General features: G+C 41.1%; 1 protein-coding gene across 8 annotated transcripts in view; it reads right to left on the bottom strand.

The window, feature by feature from the left end:
- Positions 1-11150, bottom strand: part of RALGPS2 (Ral GEF with PH domain and SH3 binding motif 2) — a 139282-nt gene extending 128132 nt beyond the window's left edge. For 6 of the 8 annotated variants that reach the window (XR_011468727.1, XR_011468730.1, XR_011468729.1 and 3 more), the window contains exon 1: positions 11022-11149. The gene's annotated coding sequence lies outside the window, so the exon portion shown is untranslated. Of the gene's footprint in view, positions 1-9027; positions 9085-11021 lie in introns of those variants that run through there. The other 2 variants (XM_070397179.1, XM_070397177.1) reach the window with 2 other exon arrangements.
- Positions 11151-12498: the final 1348 nt, after the last annotated feature.

Here is a 12498-nt window from a genome sequence, read left to right as displayed (position 1 = left end):
ATTATGATGTTCATTTTACAGAAGAATGACACAGAGAGTTAAACAACCTGCCCAAGGTTACACAACTAGTAAACGATAGAGCCAGAATTCCATTGCCAAAAGTCTGACTCTTTCCTGAGAAAAAACTGAAATGAGCTCAAGAAGGGGAGGAGCCACAGAAGACTAGAGTAATGGAAGAAGAGTATCTACAGAGCCAGAAACCAGAGTCTTCAATCTCATGCTCTGTGCCCGTTTCTCTCTCTCTTTCAGACCACAGGGTTTCGCTCTTAGAATTTTGTGCTTCTCTTGGCTCAGATGCCCTATTCTTTTCTAGTTACTAATTGGCTTCCTCATCTCCTGTGTCATTTCTGTAACTCATAGCTTCTGCTTATACTGTACTTCCTTTCCATAAACTTTAGTTTTACAGGCCTGTACACTAATGCCTTCTTCAAGCTTCAGCTCCCATGGCTCAACTGCAAATTAACTCCATGCTTCCCATAAATGGCTATAATTTTCCCCACTAGCACAAGCCTAGATTGTTAGCTGGCTTACAAATTAGTAGCCCTTAGGTAAAATGCCCACTCCTAGACCAATCAGTTGCTATACAGTTTACATGGTAAAAAAACAAAACCAAAAAAAAACCCCAGAGCTATTGAGGGTTCCTCTGCCATGTACTACAGAAAAATTAGATTTCCTTCAAAGAATTGTGGGCAGACCAGAATTATAAAACACATGTCTAGGACAGTGAGTCAGCTAAGTCAACACTCATATGAGGCTCAAAAGTCTTGTCAGTATTACTAACTTATTTAGTTATAATAATTATGCAGTTATAAATACAAATTTTGGTTGTTGTTAAGGAGATTACAAAATTTACAGTGTCACGAAAGTATGACATGAGTCACAGGTCCAGCTATTGTTAAATCAAAGGTTGCCATACTATGTCAACAGTACAACCCATGAGAGAAGGAAAACCCACTGTCACCTATCATGCTCAATTCTGCTCAGAAAGAAGTAGTAAACATCACTGCTCCTATCCATTCCTACAGCTGTATCTGTTGAGCCACACTGGGCTGAAGCAGGTGTATTAATAATTGTCGTTTCTATAGCCCAGTCACAGGTGCCCACACTGTTTAGATAGACAACTGCAGCACAGAAGGCTTCAACAGTAGTACTAGTTCCCTTAAGTTCAAACCTCCAAGTGAGATCTTTAAAACCTTTTGCAGGGGAGTTTTATCCTATACCTTTGGTTTTCTTAATGGGAGAGAAAAGCTTTAAGTTTAAAACTTTCTGCTACATAATTAGCTAAGGTCAAGGATAGGGACTGAAAGGATAAAGTAAACATAATACTTATTAATAATACTTCCCGATAGGGAAGTATTTTGTTTTAAGCCTTTTTGTTGGGAAGATTACCTAAAGTATATTGTTTTAAGCCTTTTTGTTGGGAAGATTACCTAAAATTACCTAATACACAAAGGAAGAAAAAGGTAGGTTCTAAACTAGATTTTTCCTCCAATCTTCATTTACAACAGGGATCCTCAAACTACAGCCCGTGGGCCACATGCAAATACAAATATTGTATTTGTTCCCGTTTTGTTTTTTTACTTCAAAATAAGATATGTGCAGTGTGCACAGGAATTTGTTCATAGTTTTTTTTTAAACTATAGTCCGGCCCTCCAATGGTCTGAGGGACAGTGAACTGGCCCCCTGTTTAAAAAGTTTGAGGACCCCGGATTTACAAATTTTAAAAAGAACGAAGGAAATAGTGAGAAGCTAAAAGTTAGTAATAACATGTACTATCATTTTAATTCTAACCTGCTTTATTTCCAAGGGCTGAGTAATCTGGTCCCACCTTATCAAATGTAATTGTATTTTGCACCCCATATCAAATAAACCCTTCAATCAGAGCATACTAGAATTCTTGTGGCTGCATTTTCAGTCATGCTACTCCCCAATACTACATGTACTTTCCACCTGAATGAAACGTTCCGAGGACCATTCATGCCCTCTCTCAGCCTCTCCTGTGAACTACACTGCAGTATGACATTAACTACATATGGTCTTACATTATTTACTGTGATTTCATGTATAAAATTTCATGTCTCACCAAGATGTAAATGCATGTGAAGACTAAGACTTATACTTCTATGATAACATTTACAAGTATTATGCTCACAGAAAACATTCAAAAATACTGCTGCCAAAAAGAAGCAAGTCAAAAGCGAAGTTTCTTATCCATAAGATACCCTCAAAATGCTTCTCTTTTAGAAGACTTACTCCTGTGCGCCAGCTTTAAGAGATAGGATCTAAACCACACAAGCCTATAAAAAGATTATCTGCAAATCAAAACGAATAGAACAGCAACAGAGGTTATCTTAGCAACAACGCACAGAATAAAAAACTATATTAAACCTAAAATACATATTAATCCATCTACAACACCCTAAAATATATGAAGATCTATAAAGATTCCAGGACATTCCGAAGAGAGCTTAAAAACAGCAAAAGAAAACATACAGATTTGTCATGGAAGCTAATGCCAGAAGACCAGGGACATTCTGTCAAATCCTGGGAATCTAAATCAGGATGGGAAGTGGTCTGAAGAATAATTGCTCCAGTAATCCAAGAGATCTAGAGTAACCCCAGATAGAAGCCAGGATGTGATTACACTTGCTCTTCACGGTCCTGAAAGAGGAAGAGTGAAGAACTAATTCAGTTGAACACTCTGCTTATTATATTTTCTCATTTAATCTTTACAATGATCCTGTGGAAAAGACACTCTTATACCCACTTTACAAATAAGGGAGGCTGAATAATAAAGAAATTAAGTAACTTGCCCAGACTCCTACAAGTCTTAAGCACAGGATTAAAACCACTGTCTATATCACACACAAAAACTGACTTTCAATTTAACTTAGTAAACTATTTGATGGATTCCAAAAACACTCAGATATATTTAGAAATTTAAGGCAAAATGAAATTGGAGTTTTGACATCCACATTTCTTTCAATGTATACTAAACTATAGGGTTTATACATTTGTTAGAAAATGCAACTGATAATTTTTAGACTAGATGAAACCAAACAATGTTTCTCAAACATGCACATTTGAGTCTGCCACTCCTTGTTCAAAACACCGTTAACTTTATGACAGTTAGCTAACCATTTGAATAAAAAGATGAAAAATTAGATCTTACTAAAATAGGATGAATTAAGATGAAAAACTTTTAAGCCATAATACTAGAAGTAAATAAATATAGGTAAATGGCTATTCCTGTCTTTTGTCCAATTGTTTTAAAATTGGCTGCGTGTGTGTGTGTGTGTATGTATCTCATCCAAGGATATGTTTAGAGAGAGGAGAGGAGAGAGAGAAGGGGGGGGAGGACATGAAAGTGAGAGAGAAACTTCGATCAATTGCCTCCCTTACCCACCCTGGCACCCTGAGGGGAATGGAACCTGAAACCTAGGTATAGAACCAGCAACTCTTTGGTGTATGGGATAAGGCTCCAACCAACTCATCTATCTGGCCAGGGGAACATATATTTTTTTATCTGGTATGATTACAAGTCCTCTGTAAGATTTAAGTATTACAGGCATTTTTCTAGTGTGTTACTTACTGCCTTTTCACTGTCTTAGGAGTACCCTTTGATGAACATAATGAAGAACAATTTATCAATCTTTGCTTTTCTGGTAAAAACTTTTTGTGTACTATTGAAAACAAACACCTTTGCCTACCATAGGGTCATGCGGATATTTTCCTGTTTTCTTCTAAAACAGTGGTTCTCAACCTTCCTAATGCCGCTTCCCTTTAATACAGTTCCTCATGTTGTGGTGACCCCCAACCATAAAATTATTTTCGTTGCTACTTCATAACTGTGATTTTGCTACTGTTATGAATCGTAATGTAAATATCTGATATGCAGGATGTATTTTCATTGTTACAAATTGAACATAATTAAAGCATAGTGATTAATCACAAAAACAATATGTAATTATATATGTGTTTTCTGATGGTCTTAGGCGACCCCTGTGAAAGGGTCGCTCTACCCCCAAAGGGGTCGCGACCCACAGGCTGAGAGCCGCTGTTCTAGAAACTTTAATTTTCACCTTCCACATGACATCCACACTTCCTTGCAGGAGCATATAATTCCTGTGTTGTCTAACTATTTCAAAAAAACAGAAAAAAAAGGGGTGGGGGAGCTTCACAACTCATTTTATATAGCCAGCAGAACTCTGAAGCTACCATACATACATATAAACCTTTGATAGATTTATCTATTGATAAATGTGGATTTTAAAAAACTGTAAAACAATGGTAAATCAAGTTCAGCAGTGTAGAAGGAAAAAACAAATGCAACACAGCTAAGTAGGACCCAATAATACAAACAGGAGATAATTTAAGAATGTAATTTAACAGATTAAGGGAGGAAATACCTATGATCAATTCTGCCAATACAGAAAAATCACTTAATAAAATTCAATACTTACTCATGATTATTTTTTAAAACTCTAAGACTAAGACTAGAAAGTATCTCTTCATCTTTTAGTTATCTATCAAAATGTATAGTAAATTGAGGAAAATGGGGAGAGATTTGTAAAAAGGTACAGATTTTCAATTATGAGATGAGTAAAGTCTGAGGATCTCATGTATAACACGGTAATTACCGTGGATAACACAGTATTATATATCTGAAATTTGCTAAAAAAGTAGAACTTAAATGTTCTCTCACACACACAAAGGGTAAATATGTATATACATATCTCAAATAACCTCACTGTACACTTCAAATATCTTACAATTGTGTTAATTATATGTAAAGCTGAAAAAATAAATTTAATAACATTATGTTCCCTCTTTTCTCCGCAATGTTCCTTTCTTACTCATGTTTATGTGTGTATATAGTTTACTATGTTAAGATGTAAATGTAAATAAAGGCAAGTATTTTTGTCTTTTTGTTTACTGTTGTATTCCCAGCACCAAAAACTATTCCTAGCACATAGAAAGTGCTCTATGATGTGGTGTGTGTTTTTTTAATGAATAAATAAATGAATGATTTCTAAATCAAAATTTGCATTTGGGAAAAAATTATAGTACTTTCTTTTGATATTTCTGTATAAATAAAGTTATATAGACTAAATATGTATATGTAAAAATACACATACATATACGTATATTACTTCTGAAAATATTTCTAAGATTAATAAAATAACCCTACCTGATTTAAATAAATAACCTATGGTGAGATATTCTTAATGATGAGATTTTAGCAATATTCCTATTAAAGCCAGAAACATGAAATTTAAACCATCTATCTCAAGTGAGCCCTTAATGTTGCCTGGAAATCACACTATATTTCTCTATTTTATTCCCTTTTCCACTCTGGGGTAGGTGATTATGTCATATATTTTTTCCTCTTCTCAAACCTCAAATACACAGTCCCTTTTATTCCCTACTCTCAGCCAATGCCCTTGCTTCCCATTCACTAAGGTAAACAGAAAACCTCAGATGGGAACTTCCTCAAACCACTATCATCATGCCTCTGTCAACGTATTTTATCTTCTCTCCCTACCTCTATCCTCCACCTGTGCACAGATCAGGGCTCAGCAAACCACAGCCCACGCTGTCTAAGGCTGCTTTCATGCTACAAAAGCAAACCTGAACTGTAGTGTATTGCTCATAGAGCCTACATCCTACTATCTAGCCCTTGAAAGAAAAAATGTGCTGACCCCCACACTAGATCATCTCTCCTCTCGTCTATAATGGGCACTGCTGGTTGAAAGGGCGCACTAAGTGCCATGCACAAGAAATGAGTAAGATCCACACAAGACATGTACAACACCAGAGACATATCAGATCCACTGAAGACAAAGAAAAGATCTTAACAGGGCAGGATGAAGACTAGGAGACATAAGACTTTTCAACAACCACCTGAAGCTAGATAATTATAATGGGATCCCTTAAATTTTGAGGGAAAAATATTTCACCTTGGAATTCTATACCCAGAGCAGCCAAATAATCAACCAAGTGTCAGGGTAGAAGAAAGATATTTTCAGCAATACAAACATCTCAAAAGTTTTACCTTCTCATACATTTTCTTGAAAGTTACCAAGGGATGCATTTCACCAAAACAAAAGTGTAAATTGAGAAAGGAAGGCAGGGATCCAGAGACCACAGGCTCAACACAGGGAAAAGGCAGGGAGAACTGTCAGAATCTCAGTGAAGGGCAATCACAAACTAATGTGTTGCAGGAGTGAGAGCCACAATGCAAATTTGAGCAGAAGGGTAAGAGTCCCTGGACTTTCCCAATTAAAAAAAAAAATTTTTTTTTGAACAATCAATTACTTGATGTGTTTGAATATAATGGGACAGTTTCTAGAAAAAGTTAAAACAAACAAAATTAATGGTTTTCGTAACTCTTCATACCTATTAATTCAGTCACCCCACAAGTATTATCTGGGTATTGACTATGGTGCCAGCTACTTTTCTGGGTGTTAGGAATACAACCCTAGTCCTTGCCTTCATGAAGCTTACATCCAGAGGAAAGCAGATAATAATATAAACAAATCAATGTGTGTTATAATATCAGATAAATTAATGTTGTGAAGAAAAATAAAGGTAAGGGTAAAGTGTGATAGGGGTGTTATTTAGGTACGGTTTTCAGAAAAGGACTCTCCAATCCCTGGCCAGTGTGGCTCAGCTGAATGGGTGTTGTCTGTGCACCAAAGCTTGCCACTTTGATTCCCTGGTTAGGGCACCCCAATTACGGGCTCTCCCCGGTAGGGAGGGTATATAGGAGACAGCCAATCAATGTTTCTCTCTCTCTTCTTCTCCCTTCCTTTCTCTAAAAATCAATTAAAAATCTCGCCCTGACTGGTTTGCCTCAGTGGATGGAGCGTCGGCCTGTGGACTGAAGGGCATGTACCTTGGTTGCGGGCACATCCCCAGTAGGGGGTGTGCAGGAGGCAGCCGATCCATGTCTCTCTCTCAATCGATGTTTCTAACTTTCTATTCCTCTCTCTTCCTCTCTGTAAAAAAATCAATAAAAACAATAAAAATATATTTTAAAAAATAAATAAAAATCAATTAAAAATCTTGAGAAAAACAAACATAAAATGAATGAATGAATCAATGAATTGAAAAGGGCTCTCCAAGACACAACCAAAAGGAAAAATCAACCTAAAAAGGAAAATCTGTTTTGAGAAAAGGTCATGTAAGTAAAATAACAGAAGTGTACCAATTACTAGTAAGTTCAAGGTAGGATATTCTTTTTACGCCTCTCATATTCCAAAGCAATGGCTCACTGAGGAGCCAGTACTGAAGGTTCTCCGTAGTGGCATATACAAATTGCCAGGCACCCTCAACCTAAGCCATTACTTATTAATGTGACTGGGTACATTTATACGCAAACTCCTTTCTTTCCATTGATTAGGTGGATGTCACACATTTCAAATTTCAGCGTTTTATTCCTAAGTTTTCCTAAATCAAAAGCTGAAGACATTAATCAAGAAAGATTCCAGGTTAATTTCAAGTTAATCAAGAAAGATTCCAGATTAATTTCAAGTTACCAAAATTTATCACATATAATCTTAATTCTCTCACTAAAGAGGAACCCTAAACCAATGGGAATAACACACATTTAAAGAAATAATTTATGGGGTAATGCAATACATTCACTTTACTCTCCAAAGACCCTCACTCAGGCTGAGGTAGAGTTTCAAGCTATTGGAATCATCTTTTCATTGAAAATTGAGTAACTTAAAAATCACATATTCAAAAAACAGAATTGATTTTAACACAGCTTATTCTAAAAACACTTATACCATGAGAAATAAAATCAAACTATCTCCTTTATATAGCAAAATAAGCAATACTTCTAGATTTAAACAGGTTTGAAAGTTTAACTCACAAAAAGAAAAATTCAGTTAACTAAATTTCAATTACTAGTTGAGTTTAAAGTTTAAAAATTTAGAGGTTTCTGGACGAGCAGCCAGGAGCTATACTCTATGCTGAACTGTGGTAGCACAAGATGTGGATGCTCTTTCCACAGTTCTCTACACTCCAGCGTGGAGCATCATAATTATAGTCATGGGGGTTGGGGTTCTCTGCTTTACCTGTATGCCTACCATCTCCAAACCCGTTTCCTCATCTAAAATGGAGATAATGCCTGCATAAGGGTCCTGTCAATGAGAAGTATCAAAGTATCAATACACAGAAAAACTTTGTAATCTGTAAAGAATGACACCAATATTTGTCATATTTTAGTCAAAAAAAGGAACCAATCACTTTCAAACTTTTCTGATTTCAGCTATTAATGGTTATAGATTCTATGGAAGAAAAGTAGGACATTGGTCCACTCACACACACACAGCCAGATGATGCTTTTTTAAAATTTTGACTTGAAAAAAAATTAGACTCTCCTATAAACAAGCACCAAGAGGGAATATTTTTAGCAAACATTTCATTTAAATAAGCCAAAAGAATGAAGCTGTCCAACCACATGTAAACTCTGTGTCATCTAATTTCAGGTAGGATGTTTATTTTTGGTATAGTTGGGAACCAGACACCCAATGTATATAAACATTAGCATATTTTTAAAACAACTGTCTTACTGCCTTTGTTCACTCAGTATTAATTCCCACTCTTCTTAGGAGGAAAAAACACAAATAATATCCTTAATCAAAAAAAAAAAAAAACTCATCAGAGTTCGTACTTCTTAAACTAACATTAAACAGTGGTATTTGACAATGAAGTAGTAGACTATTTGCCCACTTACCCTTTAAGCTCCATCAGGACACAGACCTGTCTTTTTCTTTGTATCCCCCACATTTAGGCACCAAGCAAGTACTCAATAAATATGTGTAGAATGAATGAATGAATGAATGAGTGAACAAACGAACTAATGAACAAACTGGGCCTCTGGACAAAAGCTTAAATGTTTGAAGTTGCAACAGAGCAATTTCACATAGGCCATCATTCACTACAAACAACTACTCTCTCAAGTATAAGACAACATGTACTAGATATTTAAACACACACCAATATAGTACTCACACGTGTAACAGAAGTACAAGAAAGATTCACAAATCCACTTTTTAGTTGTATTTTCTCTCAAAAAAATTTGGTGTGTTCTGATATTAAAGCATGTTGCAATCTTGATAATGCAAGCACTATCTTTAAAGTTCTGTTGCAATCTTGAATAATTTAGGCAAGGTGAACAGTATTTCCAGAGTCCCACCAATGTATTTTTATTAAAAGTCAAATTCCTAATTGAAAGAAAATTGGAATAAAATAAAAAAAAGTAAGATATTACCATTTCAAAATTATTATACTGAATTTTTAAAGAGAAAATAAACTTTTTAAGTTACAATGAAATTATTCAAAAAACCATTTACTCTCCTTATATTTGATCTATAAGCTAATAAGACAAGTTATTTTCCAAATCTTTGAAGCTAGATGATAAACTTTATGCTTACAAAGAGTGAGTTAGAGGTTTTTTCAAAAATTAAAATAATAGTTTGGATAAGTTCTTTCATAATTCTAAAGTCTACAGCAAAACATTCAGCAATAACATTATAATAAACATTGTATGTATGATTCTACAGCACTTGTATAAGCATAATTATCTGGGTGGAACAGGCTTTTCTTATGAACAGCAAGGTATGACCTGTGACTGCAATACTATGCGTGCACGGATCAAAAAGTTTCTCAAATTCTGATGGTCATCTTCAAAAAGACCTGTACAAGTCAATCTGAGGGTGAACACAAAAGAACACCAAAGTCAACTCATAAACGCTGGTACGAAAACAAGGGCTCTCTATAGCAACTACCCCGTTGCATTTTAAAAACCCAGGGCATATGAAAGATAAAGCTCAATTAACTGCTGGCTGGGTTTCCTACTTTATGGTCGGAATCACTGGATGTTAGATAACTTCTTTTCAGCGCTTTCTTAAACAGAAATTTGGTGTTTCCATTGCCCCTCCTCCACAGCTAACATCAGTGCCCTCTCTTCCTCCTCCCTCACCCCTCCCAGTTCAAACAAATTAACATTTGTACAAGGTGCCTCCTATCAGCTCGCAGCTTCTTCCCAAACACGCCCACGTTCACTGAAACTCGCCTGCGTCTACACAACACTCGGCTGCAGGAAAGGAGTGGAGGGGGGCTGCGAGGGGGCAGTTCACCCCGCACAGGTTTGCGGCTCTTTCCCGGAGAGGAGCTCCTCACTCGGGGCTCGGGTGGCTCCCCAGCCACCTCCCCAGCACGGTGTTTATGAGCCCTGCTAATCCGATACTGCAATGGAATTCCGGATATTTGCCGACAGATAGCCCGGCTTTGCAAGTGTTTGATCAGAGCGGTCCGGAATCTCCTTTCCATCCGCCCGCCCCGAGCAGGGCAGCCACCAGACCGCGGGCAGCGGCCCCGGCCCCGCACCGCGCCGCGCGCCGGGCCCGAGGCCAGCGCCGCACCGGCCGCTCCGGGTCCGAGGCTGCCGGGCGCCCAGGGCTGCGGCCGGCTCCGCAACAGGTCACCCTGACGGCCGGTGTGCGCTCCGCAGGCGGCCGCCTCGGCGGCCGGGCTTCGGGGGCGCAGCGGCCAGGGCCGGGGAGGGGGTGTGGCTCGCTCCGCGGTCCCCGCGCCGCTCACCTGGAGGGAGGCGGAGGCGCCGCTGGGCAGCGCGGGCGGAGGAAGGGGCTTCAGCCACCCGGGGAGGGAAACCAGGCGAGACGGGCTCGGGGGGGTCGACTCGCCCCCGGCTCCGAGACAGAGACCGGGCGGGGGGACCCCCAAGGCCCCTCCTGACTCCGAGAGCGAGCCGCCGAGGGAGGTGCGCCCCGGGCCCCCTCCTCCCTCAGCCCCAGCTCCGCCGCCCCTTCCCCGCGCCGAGGCCGAGCAGCCCGGGCCGGCGGCCGGGAGTTCACGCCGCCGCCATTCCCCGCGCCGCCGCCGCGGCTCCGCTCTGCTGCGCCCGGGGGACACCGCGCACCCACCTTCCCTCCCCCGCACCTCCTGCCGAGGCTCCGCAACGGGCCCGCGGCCAGAGCACCGACCTGTGCAGCCGTGGCCGTCGCCTGGGAGGATGGAAAGACCCGCCGGCCTCACGCTCCGCCGCCACCGCCGCCTAGGCTAGCGCTCGGCGACCCGACCACTCGGCGTCTCTCATTTAGCGCCCGCCGCCGCCGCCACCACCGCCGCCGCGGCACTCGGGGGAGGGGAGTGAGCAGGATCCTCCCCGTCCGCCCGGGGCTGGGGGAGGAGAGCCGACCTGGCGGGGACGCGCGCCGAGCGGGCGGGGCGGAGTCGCGCTCGCACACCAACCGAGCGCGCTCGCGCGGGCCCCGTGCGCCGCGGCCGGTGGGGTCTCCCCGCGCGCGCCCCCGCCGGCAGCTCTTCTGCCCGCGGAGCCCAACTGCCGCCCGGCGCCGGTGGCCTCGGCGCGCTCGCGGGAGGGAGGGGACGCTACCCGCCAAACTTGGGGGGCGGAGGGGGCGGAGGGCAGGCAGGTGGGGCGCCCCTCCCCGCACCGGCCTTCCGCGGAGAAATCCACGGTGCTGTCTGTCGGCGTCAGCGCCGGCACCTCACCTCAAGGCCGGAGAACAAAGTCTGGAAACCCTTGGCCCCCAGATCAAACGTCCTGCCCGCGCCAGCTGTGTTTTTAGAATTCGCTGCGGGCTGGGGAGGGGGGGCTCCGAAAGCGAACATTGCCTTAGGATCCCACATGATGGTGGTCAGGGCGCTCGCACATTAAGATTCGGACAGTGTTCGAAGCAGCCTTTGCGAGTGTTGTGCAGGCTACTGCCCTTGGCTTAAGGAGCAAACGACAGAAATTTGGCATCCCCTGGGTCTCAGATTGATGAGTTGCAGGTGAACAGTAATTCCACGTCAATGCACGGAGATTCTGAAATATTAAATACTTCCAGTGAATGAAAAAGGAATGGATTTGGTATAAATGGTGGAAAGGTGTGGTTTCGGCGGGTGCAGTGCATGGGGTGGCCTACTTAAAATTAGCACCACTTGATGCCTTGTGACTAATAAATGGATGGTTTTAAGTGAGCCACCTTTGTACTAGTATACGTAGCCATTAGCCCATTTGCGAATGGATGATTATTTGACGACCTGCAGCTCTTTCTCTAGGCAATGTGCAGTAGCCTGGGGAAGGAATACTGTGTAGTAGCATTGGGTATAAAACATGGCCGGACCAAAATTGTTCCCACTTGGTGTTTTTCCTCTCTTTAATAACTACTAAACAGAACTGATTAATCCTGTATGTTGAAGACCACTATTTCCTCTTTTGACTGCCTTGTGTCATAGCCCTTTACTAGTACTCTAGTTAGGGAAACTGGAAAGTCTTTCAACCTCCTTCTCTTAAATAGGGACCCACCCACCCAAAGATAAGTTTAAAAAAGGAAAAAGCAAGGATAGGCAAAGTTCTTGGTTTTTCATTGTTATTCCTACTTTTAAAGAAGGTCTTTAAAAGAATCATGATGAAATCACTGGGAGAAGTAAAGAAACCGAAAGAAGAAAAAC

Source organism: Myotis yumanensis, unplaced genomic scaffold (genome assembly GCF_028538775.1).
Source record: "Myotis yumanensis isolate MYYU_CA2020_CCGP unplaced genomic scaffold, mMyoYum1.0.hap1 SCAF_17, whole genome shotgun sequence".
NCBI classification, from domain to species: domain Eukaryota; kingdom Metazoa; phylum Chordata; class Mammalia; order Chiroptera; family Vespertilionidae; genus Myotis; species Myotis yumanensis.
Note: the sequence above shows the minus strand (reverse complement) of the source record. Positions and strands in the feature narration are given on the sequence as shown.